Genomic DNA, 11,781 nt, shown 5'->3' on the forward strand with positions numbered 1-11,781 from the left:
GTTACTGAAGAATGGGAGAAAAAAAATAAGGTAGTAAATTGCAGGGAAAGTGAAACTTCTTGCCACAAAAGATTGAATTGGGCAAGGCTTGCCAGGCAAATATCTCAGCCCACAGCATGCATTCCCAGCGTGACTTCCTTTGTAGCTTCTCACAGGAGACTCGGGAGTCATCTAGTCCCCCCGATGCTGTACAGCTGGGCTGTTGCTGGCTTCCTAGGATTTAGAAACTTCAGTTTTATTGCTCACTTCTTAAGTCTTTTTATGTCTTGTATCGAGCTGTCTTATTTCAAGCTTCAATGGCCTGCGGCTTACCGCACTGTTTTATAGTAGCCTGGAGTTTCTCAATAAATATTGAATTTTTATCTTGCGCAGCAACCAACACACTGGTTTGTAATTTTTTGCTAGCTACTGTAGCCTCTGACTATGCATTAGGGTATGTATTTAAAAGAGGAAAAGGGCCTCTAATATCTATTTCCATTCCAAAGCCAGGGTTTGCCAGTTCTTCACTACTAACAGTATCAGTTGCAAGATGTAAAGCAGCAGTATGAAAAATAGGGGAATCAGTAGTTCCCTCCCTCTGAGAGCTGATGATGGTCTTCTGACCCTGAAGCACAGGAAAATGTGTGAGATAAAGCCTGTCTCTTCTACAGACTGTTCTGGTGTATATTTGTTTTCTGTGGTCAAGTGTTCTTCTAAGTGTGTATAAGTAGAAGAACATGATTTCCTGTCCTTGCTCACCATTGTGTCTTTACATTCAGGCTGTCTATGCAGTTCTATCATCAAGTGGATTTCTCCTAATTGTGTGTCATTACAGTATTTAGGAAGCGTTAAGGATTGAGGTTTGGCTTAGTCTTTAGTATTTCTTGCTAGATTATTTATCTTACTAGTACTGTCCGTAAAGTTGTTATCAAATTGAGGATGCGAATAGCTGTAGTGAAATGTGGCTGACGTGGCTTACCCTATCCTTAGCATTTTCAGTTGATCACACTGGTAATTTCCCTTTCATACTGGCATTAAAATTGTACCCTTTTTTTTCCAAGTGCAAAATTGTAAATGTTTGACACCTTTGTTCATGCTTCTTAGGTGAGAGCAGGAATGATCTGAGTGTACTTGTAAAGACAAAGGAGGTTGAACCTCCTCCGTCATGTCTGGCAGCAGTTGGGTGGCAGTTCAGATGGCCCAAGAGCCCATCAGTGACAGCCAGCACCATTTCCAGCCTGGTGGAGGCAGTAGGATTTGGGATTTAACTTATCACACTGGAAGAGCATGCTACAGAAGCAAGGTTTCATTAACTTCACTGCTTGCAGGCCAGTTTGGGTTTGCTGGGATTTTTGGTTTTGTTCTTAAGCGAATCTAAGCACTTGTTTTTGAAGGTATGGTGAGTGTGCTTTAGTTTTATAGTGGTGAAGCCTGGTATGAGCTCTGAGTGAGGTGATTTCTGTGTCGGTGTCAAGCCTCACTGAAGTCAGGGGTGCTCTGTGCAAAGATGAGATAGCAGCTCTCCACACACCTCACTGTCAGGTAGAGTCAAAATCTGTAGTGATGAATTACAGTTGTCATTACATGTCTGCCTTGGCTGGGGCTAACAGTTCCCTACATGCAGGGACTCATTCCCATGTGCCATCCTGGGCTTAGCACCCGAAGCTGGTAGATAAGGCTGATCTGTCCAGTGTAGCAAGTGTGATGGTTAGCAGTATTGCTATACTTTAGTTCTGGTACCTGGTTTTGGGAAGACAATTCACAAAGCTGAGGTAAGCACTGGGAAATTCTTGGCAAAACTGAGACTTTAGCACTTGGATTCCCAGCAGCCAAGCATGCTGAGTGGGGAGATTTTAAACCAGATGAGCGGAAATGTTCTTTGGGCAACTCTTTTCTCCTCAGTTTTAATTGCTTATAGCCTTCACTTAAGCATATTTAGAGTCAGAGAGCCAAAATCTGAAGTGGTCTCTTGCATTTCCTGTGATCCGTAGGGGTGGAAGCAGACCCTGGAAGCCAGCTCTGTTAGCTCCCCCACTCTGCCCAGAGCCACACTGCCTTTCTGCCTCTGACACCTTTGCTGGGCTGTTTCAGCTCACTAAATTTGTAGAAAGTGAATCCAGACTATAAATACAAATTGTTTTGTAATTGCTAGATGCTAGGGGCTCAGCCAGGAAAGAGGAACAGAGTTAACACCATCCTCAACTTAAAACAGTTTAACCCCCCACCTATTGATTCCCAAGAAACTGTTTTGTGTTGTGAAGGAAAACAAACTAGATTATATTCCAGCAGAACGAGATTCAATTAATGTGTTTTACCTTACAACTAGAAAGGACAACAAGTGTGAACACAATTACTGTGGCTCCACCAATAGATACTCATTAAATTGCTGTACATGCCACTTTCAATTGTGTGATCCAGTCCCCAGGGTTTGGGTTCTGCTGGTTTTTTACAGTTGGAAGGAGATGGAGACGATAGGAGCAGACATACCAAAGTCTTCTCTCAGTCATAATTTAATTTTCTAACCAGAAAGGAGCATTAAGGTGGCTTCAGTCCCATGGATTTATTTCAAATTTTGATAGGTCTGCAGATCCCCATGGCTTTCTCATTATTGATCTTTCCTAACATTGCAGGTTAACTGTCAAAGGAAGGGGATCACTTGTTGAGGGGTAGGACTGATGATTTTTTAACTATTTTATGCAGTCAGATAGCCATCCCTGCATTAAGGTCATTGTGTTTAATTGAAGATGGTAGTTAAATTAAAAAAGAGTAATTGCTCCTGGCCCCTCTTTTTATTAATAGTGAAAATTTGATCAAACCGTTCCCCAAAGTGCCAGAAAATCCAAGTGAAAATTGTATGAATTTGCTTGTGACCTGATTTTTACTGTTTTCAGTGGAGTTTTGGTGGACTTTTGCTATGTATTATGGCATTTTGCAACAAAGTTTTTCTTGCTTCCCCTCAAGTAAATGAGAAACCTTGATGAGACTATTAATTTTAATGAAACCTGCACTGCATATTTAAGTTTTGTAAAAAATACTCACCGATAAGGTTAAATAACTGTTGTTCAGATGTAGATTCAAAACAAGGGAAGTCAGTTTCAAGATATAAAAAACCACAGCAAAACAAACTAGAACCAGGTAATTTATTATTCTATTTGACTCATTCTTTCTCCTTATGATGTTCAAAAATAAATCAATTCAGTCACAAGACTTAAGAAAAAGTTAAGACAATGATAGTCTGTTTGTATTAAGATACAAAAGTTTTACAATATCTGTCTCAAGATATTGTAAATATCAGCCATTTTTTAAGAGTCAGACTTGAAATAAGCCCCTATTTATAATAATCAGTGTATAACCATCAGGAACTTGTATTTCATAAGCATTAGATTTGTAGGTGCCAATAAAAAGAAATATTACAGTTACAATAATATTTTCTTTCTATGTGGTTATTTTTAGCAAAATATTCAGAACTGAAATTTTAAGATGCCTTAATTGCTTTGAGTTATACTGTAAATTAAAGTAAGATTTCCAATATGCTTTTCACATAAAAAGGGGAAGCATTTAATCTTGAGTTCATGTAATCAAATAATAACTTAGATAAGTTCAATTTAGTACATGTATTAAAACCAAGTAGGTAATTTGGGTGCGTATCCAAAGGGATGGATTTGTTCTGAATGTTTGGATTTGCATCATCTCTTCCGGTGAATTTGGTTGCTCTGCCAAGTATCCCAATCACAGTGGGAAAGAGTCCTGAAGGGTCCCTGAGGAGAGGTGGGTTTTAAGGAGGCTGGTCACTGCCTGGGGGATGTGACAGCTCCTGAAAAAGACTCAGCAGCCAGGTTGCCAGCGAGTGCTCACCCTGTTGCTGTACACAGATAGCTGCACAAGTGTGCCCAGCTCAAGCCTGGGTCCCTCCCTCCCTCCCTCCCTCCGTGAATGCACAGGTAGGAGGTAATTCAGGGACAATATGGGTGTGGGGAGGCAGGTCTCACCTGTACAGGTACTTGTCTCTTTCTAGGTGAAGATCTCTGGAGTTTTCACTTCCAGGAGCATGTTGAGCCCAACCTCTAATTGGTGGAACAGGAAGTTTTAACTAAATGCTTCAGAAATATGAGTTTTATATATGATCTTTATCAACATAGGAGTTACTAACTGCTGGCCTTTAGAGATAAACATTAAAGGCCTGAAAATCATTGCCTCCCAGCACTGACTATTGGGTTTGTCTTTTCGTCTTCAGTTATTGTTGCTTCTTTTTGCCACTTCCACATAGATTGTTCAGGTTTTTTTTCACAGGAACTGGAAATGTCATGTTTTTGATTCCAGCAGTGTGGCTAGCACAGGCTTTTCCCATGAGAAATTTTCTTGTGTTTTATAAATAAAGTTTGGATGTTATTGGAACAGTGTCCCAGAACTTGGACAGTGCAGGCCTGGCCAATCAGGCCTGGGGGAAGGCTTCTGACTGACCAATCTGGGTGACTTTTGAAAACTATATATATGATGAAATCAAAACAATAAAGGTCATTCCTTCTTGCCACTGAGAACTGGTGCTTTCATTACTCTGCTAGCTGCTCAACAGTGACACAGCAGCTGATGCTTTAATACAACCCAATATCATAAATTTATGTCAAAATCATTCTGAGGCTGAAGAAAAGATTCATGCAAGGAAAAGCCAAAAAGAGCTGAGTTTGTGAGGTGTACAAAGCTCTCATAGTCTTCTTCAGGTCTTCAGTGCTGTACATGAATGCAACACTGTTTTCAGTCAAACTTTCAGAGGTGTGTTATACTGGGAGGCTTGTGTAAGCATTAGATCTGCGTACCCTACTTTAAGAACCACAGCTCATTTGCTTGAGGAAAACAATACAAAGAATTAGCTCCAGCCCCCCTTAGCATTTCCTCTTGGGCCTTCGGTGAGGACTGATAGCACTGCAGGTAGGTGTTTGCAAAATAATTTGGGAGAAACCCACAACACACCAAATAAATCCATAATACTATATTTTTCCAGAATTATTTTGGGAGTTTCATATAAATCTGGTCCCACTGCACAGAGGTGAGCTGTATCAGGATAGCTTTTCAGGGACAGATTCCAACAAGATTTCCTCGTGGGTTTGGGGTGAGCATACTGGGCACATTAGATGACTGATGAAAATGCTATAACTGTTCCGTGACTATCTTCACAAGGTGTTTAGTGCCTGTGAATTTCTTTCTTTATTATGGTTCTGTCATCTTCCAAGTTAATTTTTTTCTCACACAATTTTTCTCTCCAGTTACTTAGCAGTGGGGAAAAATTACGTAAGACTTTTTTAAAGGAAGGAAGCTTGATGCAGCAATGCAAGGGTGTTACCTCTTGGTTTTTGGTTTTTTTTTCCCTCCATGGAGTTACAGATTCATAAGATGGTTTGTGTTGGAAGGGACTTTAAAAATAATCTAGTTCAAATTCCACAGCCATGGGCAGGGATGCCACCCACTAAATCAGGTTGCTTAGGGCAACCTGATTTTGTTTGGCCTTGAGCACTTCCAGAGATGGGGCATCCACAACTTCTCTGGACAACCTGTTCCACTGCCTTACTGCCCTCACAGTAAAGAGCTTCTTCCTAATATCCAATGCAAAATATCTCCTCTTTTTAGTTTAAAGCCATGCCTGCTTGTCCTATTACTCTGGTCATGTAAAATGTCCCTCTCCCTCCTTTTTCTGTATGACCCCTTTGAGTACTGAAAGGCCCCAATGATATCTCACAGGAGCCCTCTCTTCTCAGGGCTGAACAATGTGAACTCTCTCAGCCTGTCATAGGAAAGGTGCTCCAGCCCTCTGATCAACTTAGTGGCTCTTCTCCTCCTCACCTGCTCTAACAGGTCCTGTATCTGTAGGTAGTGGTTGGTTTGGGGTTTTTTTTTTCCCTTGAGAAGCTCATATCTGCTGAAGTTTTCTGCCTGTTTGAGTCTGGCTGCACCACTGGTCATTACTGGAAAACTAACCATAATTTAGGTGAAAATGTGCATGTGTTTTAGCTGTGGTTATATGTGTGCTGGCATGCATCATGCTGATTTTAGAGGAAATGTATCACGTAACATGATATTTTTTCTTTACACAGAGAGAGATAGGAGCAGCAAAATTAGTGGTCGCTGTGGCCCTGTAATGTTCTTTTAAACCATACAAATCAGCTAGCATCTGTCTAGTTAAGGACTGGCTTTTCATTAAATACTCTTACAAGCAAAGTTTTAAAATCATTAAAAGTGTGCTGGAAAAACGATTGGTGTACTGTTTTCAAAAGCAATATTTTAATTTTTATATCTTGTCTAAGTACGTGTGTGTGTGTATTTAAGACATAAAGTAGATTAAAAAACAAGAACAATCTTTGCTGCAGTATTTTCCATGGACTTGAAAACCTTCTGCCATTGTCTCAGCTGCTATAAATTGGCTTAAATTCCAATATTGTAAAGCTGCATTAGTTTATGTGACCCAAGGAGATGACCTCTGGGATTTGTGGGACCATTGTGTGAATACTAGAGCCCTCAACCTGCCAGGGTCAAAATAAATAATGTCTGTGGTACAGCCCTGGCTCCATGCTTACATGTCATCCTTGATTTAAGCAGCAGCAGGGATAAGAAGCCTTCAGCAGCTCTGCACTTTTCCCTAGCAAAACCCCCACCAGGGTGTTGCCATTTTCATCTTGCAGATGTGCAAACTGATGAAGGGAGAAGCTGTCTCCTCATTGCCATGCTAAAAAATGCACTTTTTTTTGGGTGGACAAAAGAGGCAGTGGCAGAGCTTTCCCAGTACCAAGTAAGGGGCAATCCCTTCTGAGGAACATCTGGCATGACAAGAAAACTGTTCCTCCAAGCCCTTCCCTTGCCTGTGGAGTGACACAGAAGGAGGCGGAGAAATGCTCTTGTGGTGCTGCAGCCCTGCCCTTGTGCCCACAGATGCTTCCTTTGTGTCAGGACAAAACAAATTAAATGGTCCCCACCGGCTCTACCTGTGCAGTTGTGCCCCTCTGCAGGGGCTGGGTGGATGGACACACAGGGATGGAGCTGGGCAGGCTGAATTGTTAGGAATGTAAATGCCTGAAGAACAGGCTTTCAAAATTGATTTATTTTTCCCCTGAGATAGAAAAGGCAGTGATGGAAAACCTTGAGAGCTGAGGATTGGCAAAAGGTGCCAATCCAAGCTTTATCCAGAGGAAAAAGGCAGCAGTCTGGGAGGTGCCAGGGATGCTCCTGGCAGGAGTAGCAGCGCACAGAGCCATTCCTCCCTGCAGCAGGTTTGCTGTACTAGCAGGCATAACTGCAGGCTGCTCTCAGCATAAACCTCCAGCTATTTTCATTTCATCAAAACAAATGCAAAATTTGCCTCTAAACAGATATAAAATGCTCTAAAAGAGTCTTGGGCTTTTTCTAACATGGGAAAGATGCAGCGAGCCAAGCCCTGTGTCCTGTGCCAGAGTGGATAAAGGTGTGTGGAGAGACACCAGGAAAGGCTGATAAGCAGTTGCTGGGAGGCTGGGTTGAAGCTGAGTGAGCAGCTGGATATGAGCCTGTGTCACCAGCATTAAGTTAATGGGATGGCTGTAAGGTTGAGGGCCTAAGGCACACAAATCCAGCCAGGTCTCTCTTCTGAAGGAGAAGGAGCTTTGGCAGCACCTTGGCTGCCAGGGATGGCAGCAGAGCAGGGATCATCATTGGCGAAGGGATGCTCAGAGCAGGAACAGGCAAATGTTGCAGGTGAGCTTCATCTCACCTGATCTGCCTCTGAGATCTGTAGGTGCTCTGTGGGAGATAAACAGCCTCCTAAGCCCCCAGACTTCTTGATTTTACTGATTTAAAAATAGCCTCAGGCTCCTTAAGGGGCTGCAGGTGACGAGACTCCCTTGTAACCCAGCTGGCTGAACAGGCCCTGTAAAACCCACCTGCTCCCTCAGGTTCCCCCACAAGGATATTTTCCAAGCATGATAGAAATAGACATTTTTACATTTCTGTCTTTGCATGTGCTGATTCCTCCATGTTTTGACAGAAGGAAACATGGCACAAGGGGATGGCTACAAGGGGATGCCAGTGCTGGTATACACCAGAGATTTGGCAGAAGAAATGCCAACAAGGAGAAGCCAGCAGGACTTACTGTAAAGGCCACAGACTTTCCTTCTTCATACTTACTAACTTCTGAGAGGGGTCCTGCTACTTCTGATGCCATAGGTTAGGGGACTTTGGGTTTTATTCACAGTTTATTTTGCATGTGCAGGAACAGGATAGCTGGTGAGGCTCTTTGGATTCTGCCAGGGGATGTGTTGGACTACCCCGGATGAAGACACATTCCCCAAATTATGCCTCTGAATCCTCTCCTCTGGGCCCTTGCATTACCCTCGGCTCTGCCAGAAGGCTGTAGGATGTCCCTGTAGTAAATCTGTTAATCAATCTGGTGGACAAAGCACCAAGCACCTGAGAAGACCTTCTATGGCTTGTTGACAGCCAACCTGGCTATCCCTGTGGGGATTGTCACAGACACACACCTTGGGATTCTGAAATAAAAACATGTTTAGAAAGATGAAATACTTCCACTTCTGACAGAAAGGGCACTTTTCACTGCAGAGCAGCTACCCACAGGTCCTGCAGAGCAGGGGCAGTGTCCATAAATCCACACACTAGCTTCTAAACCCTGCTCAAGTAACCCAGCCCAAGTCTGTTCCTTTCAGCTGTGCATCCAGCTCCACTACTGAGTGTTTAATCTCAGTGAAGCCAGATTGCTGGAGGTCTTGCTTCTGAGGGACCCCACTATTAACTTGGGATGTATCAATGGGTATGAGCCCCTGTGAATGGGAGCCTCTGACACCACGATGCTGCAGCATGTATTTCTAGAAAAAATTCACCTTGGGACATGTTTCCATTGCTGAGCAAACTAAATCCAAGTTCTACAAATGCCACATCTTATCAGGGCCATTTTCTTTATCAATTTTATTGCAAATTGACTTGAGTCTACAGACTCCTAGAGCATGAAGCCACATGCAGCTAAGTCTTAAAAGCTGAAAACTGAAGGAGATGCAGCTGTTTCTCTCCAGAGCATTCATGAAGTAATAATAGTAACAATAAGGAAGGAAAATAGAGCAGTTCCATTGTGATATTTTTTAAAAGGTAAGGATTCCACTGAATATAAAATAATAGTTGATTTTAGGCACTTTGATGGAATAATGTTTGGTCTTAATGGAGTCACTTTCTGACAAGAGCAGAAAAAACTGTGTCAAGAGGGAGCAACCCTCACTTTGTATAGCGAGGTGCTGCTGAGTAGAAGCGCCGGAGTCCTTTATTTAAATAATTATATTGCACAGGAAACTTGGATTTGAAAGCAGTTCCTCTGATCCATTCCTCTTCAGGAGTAATTATCTGCTGCATTCACCAAAGCCCAAAGGCTCATCTCCTGTTGCATTGGATCATCTGCATTATGGCTAAAATTAAAATAAAGGGAGAGGAAACAAATAAGAAAGGATATGAAATTCTCAAATGCCAGGTCTAAAAGAAAGTCCTTTCCCCCAAGATGAAAGGTGGAATGCCTACAAGATCTGATGTAGATGGAGGTGAGACACAAATAAGAAAAAACTTGTGCTGCACTTGGTTTACACCAACTGGCTTCTCACCACATGATGTCTCCTCGCTGCTTTACGCCTTCTGCTTTCCATAGGGTTTCCATCATACCCAAAGAGCTCTCATCAAAACCTTTCCTGTGGACAGCATTCACTGGGAAAGACTGGAACATTTCTCTGGCCAAATAATAGTAAGCAGAGCTGCTTCTGCTTCTGAAGTGGGGCTTTGTTTGCAGTCAGGCTGCTCCGTCTGTCTCCTCCCTGACAGTAAAATGTTGGACAGAGCAGGTGAGACATTGCCTGCATGAAAGTCAGGTCCTCTCTGGGATAGCTTACACCACTTTACCTTCCACACAAAACAAATCTGTAATTAAATGATGCTTTAAATGCTCATACTGTTGTGGTTTTCCTGCTTTAGTTACGAAAATGAAGTTCATTTGGTCAATTCCACTGGAACTGACTCACAAAGTCTTCCATAACCTTGCAAGGAACTTCTCTGTATGGTCAAGAACAGCATGGCTCTTAATTTGGATCCAAGGGTCTTCTTAGGAAGGCCAGCAGAGTCAAGTGGGTGAAGATAAAAACCTCTTTGCACGAATTAAGACAGGATTGGCTAATGCTTTTCCTTAAGTAGCAAAAAGACATTTCCCCCCTGAAGTGTCTCTAAACAGTAAAGGATTCACATTAATGTGCATGTGTAGTGGTGAGGAAAGGTATTTGATTACTGTAGAACAGGTCACTTAAATCATCTCCTCATCTTTCAGGCAGCATGCTCAATCTGTGGTGGCAAGGTCAGTCAGTTCCTTGCACCCATTGCAGTGCTGCAGTGGTGCAAGAACCACCACGTGCTCCCCGACCACAGGATGCTGTGAAAGCCTCTGTCATCTCTAGAATCAAAAGAAGAAAAGGGGAGCAAGGTGCTTTGAAACGACATGCACCCTCAGACAAAAATAAAGGCATGGAAGCCAGCAGGTTGCCACCATGGTTCCCATGGTGCATGTATGCTCAGAAGAGAAGCTCAGGTGAAAGCCAGAGCAAGAAGGAGCTGGAGGCAGGATTGGGAATGCACAGCACCTTGCTGTTTGCCCCAGCCTAACAGAGGAGGGGTCACACTAGGCACCTCTGTAGGCAGCCCAGCTGGAAAGGCTTCAGAAGAGGCACTCCTGCCTAGAAGTTCAATGTTGTTGCCCTCTGGCGAAGCCTCAGTCACTGTCTCTCCATTTGCTTATACAGGAAGCCTGGGGCTGAATTCAGGCAAAAGGCCTGAATTTTGTGTGGTAAAAGCATGTTTGTGTTCTGCCAGCACACAGAAAAGTATGCTCAGAAAGAAACTATTGCCACTGTTCAGGCAATCCATATGTGCTCATCTGGCAAATAGAGTGGCTGTAAGTAAGAAAGTGCTGAGGTGGCTGACAATTGGGTTTAATTTGGTTTCATTTGCTTTATAGGCTCTCTGTATAGAATCATAGAATGGTTTGGGCTGGAAGGGATCTTTCAATGTCATCTAGTCGAACCCCGTGCCATGAGCAGAGACATCTTCACCTCAACCAGGTTGCTCAGAGCCCCCATCCAACGTGGTCTTGTATGTTTCCAGGGATGGGGCATTCACAACTTCTCTTGGCAACCTGTTTTTCATCACCCTCATCTTAAAAAAACAGAATTCTGTCTTATATCTAATCTAAATCTACCTCTTTTAGTTAAAAACTAAAATTATCCCTTGTCCTATCACAACAGGACCTGCCAAAAATTCTTTTGCCATCTTTCTTATGAGCCTCCTTTAGGTACTGGAAGGTGCACTAATGTCTCCCTGGAGCCTTCTCTTCTCCAACTAACCACCCCAGCTCTCTCAGTCCGCCTTCACAGGAGACGTGCTCCAGCCTTCTGGTCATGTTGGTGGCCCTCCCTTGGACTCACTCCAACAGGTCCATGTCCTCCTTATGTTGGGGACCCCAGAGCAATCAATCGAACAAGTAAGCTGGGGAGAAAAACTCCAAACAAAATTTCCTGTAAATACCTGCAGCTCCAGATAAAATTGGACTTGAAGAACTCCAGCCCCTCCGACGATCTAATTAAAAGAAAATAAAATGAGAAGTCTCTTGCCACAGTAGGAGTTGCCAGTGTGCTTCGACTGCTGCCCATAAGTGCTTACCATGGATTCCAAGGTAACAGCTGAGGAATGGGCAGTACCATCAGCCCAGGGACTTACTCCAGTGATTGCTCTTGCAAAGTTCACACTCAT

This window comes from Lichenostomus cassidix, chromosome 1 (genome assembly GCF_008360975.1).
Source record: "Lichenostomus cassidix isolate B80296 chromosome 1, HeHo_3.0, whole genome shotgun sequence".
NCBI classification, from domain to species: domain Eukaryota; kingdom Metazoa; phylum Chordata; class Aves; order Passeriformes; family Meliphagidae; genus Lichenostomus; species Lichenostomus cassidix.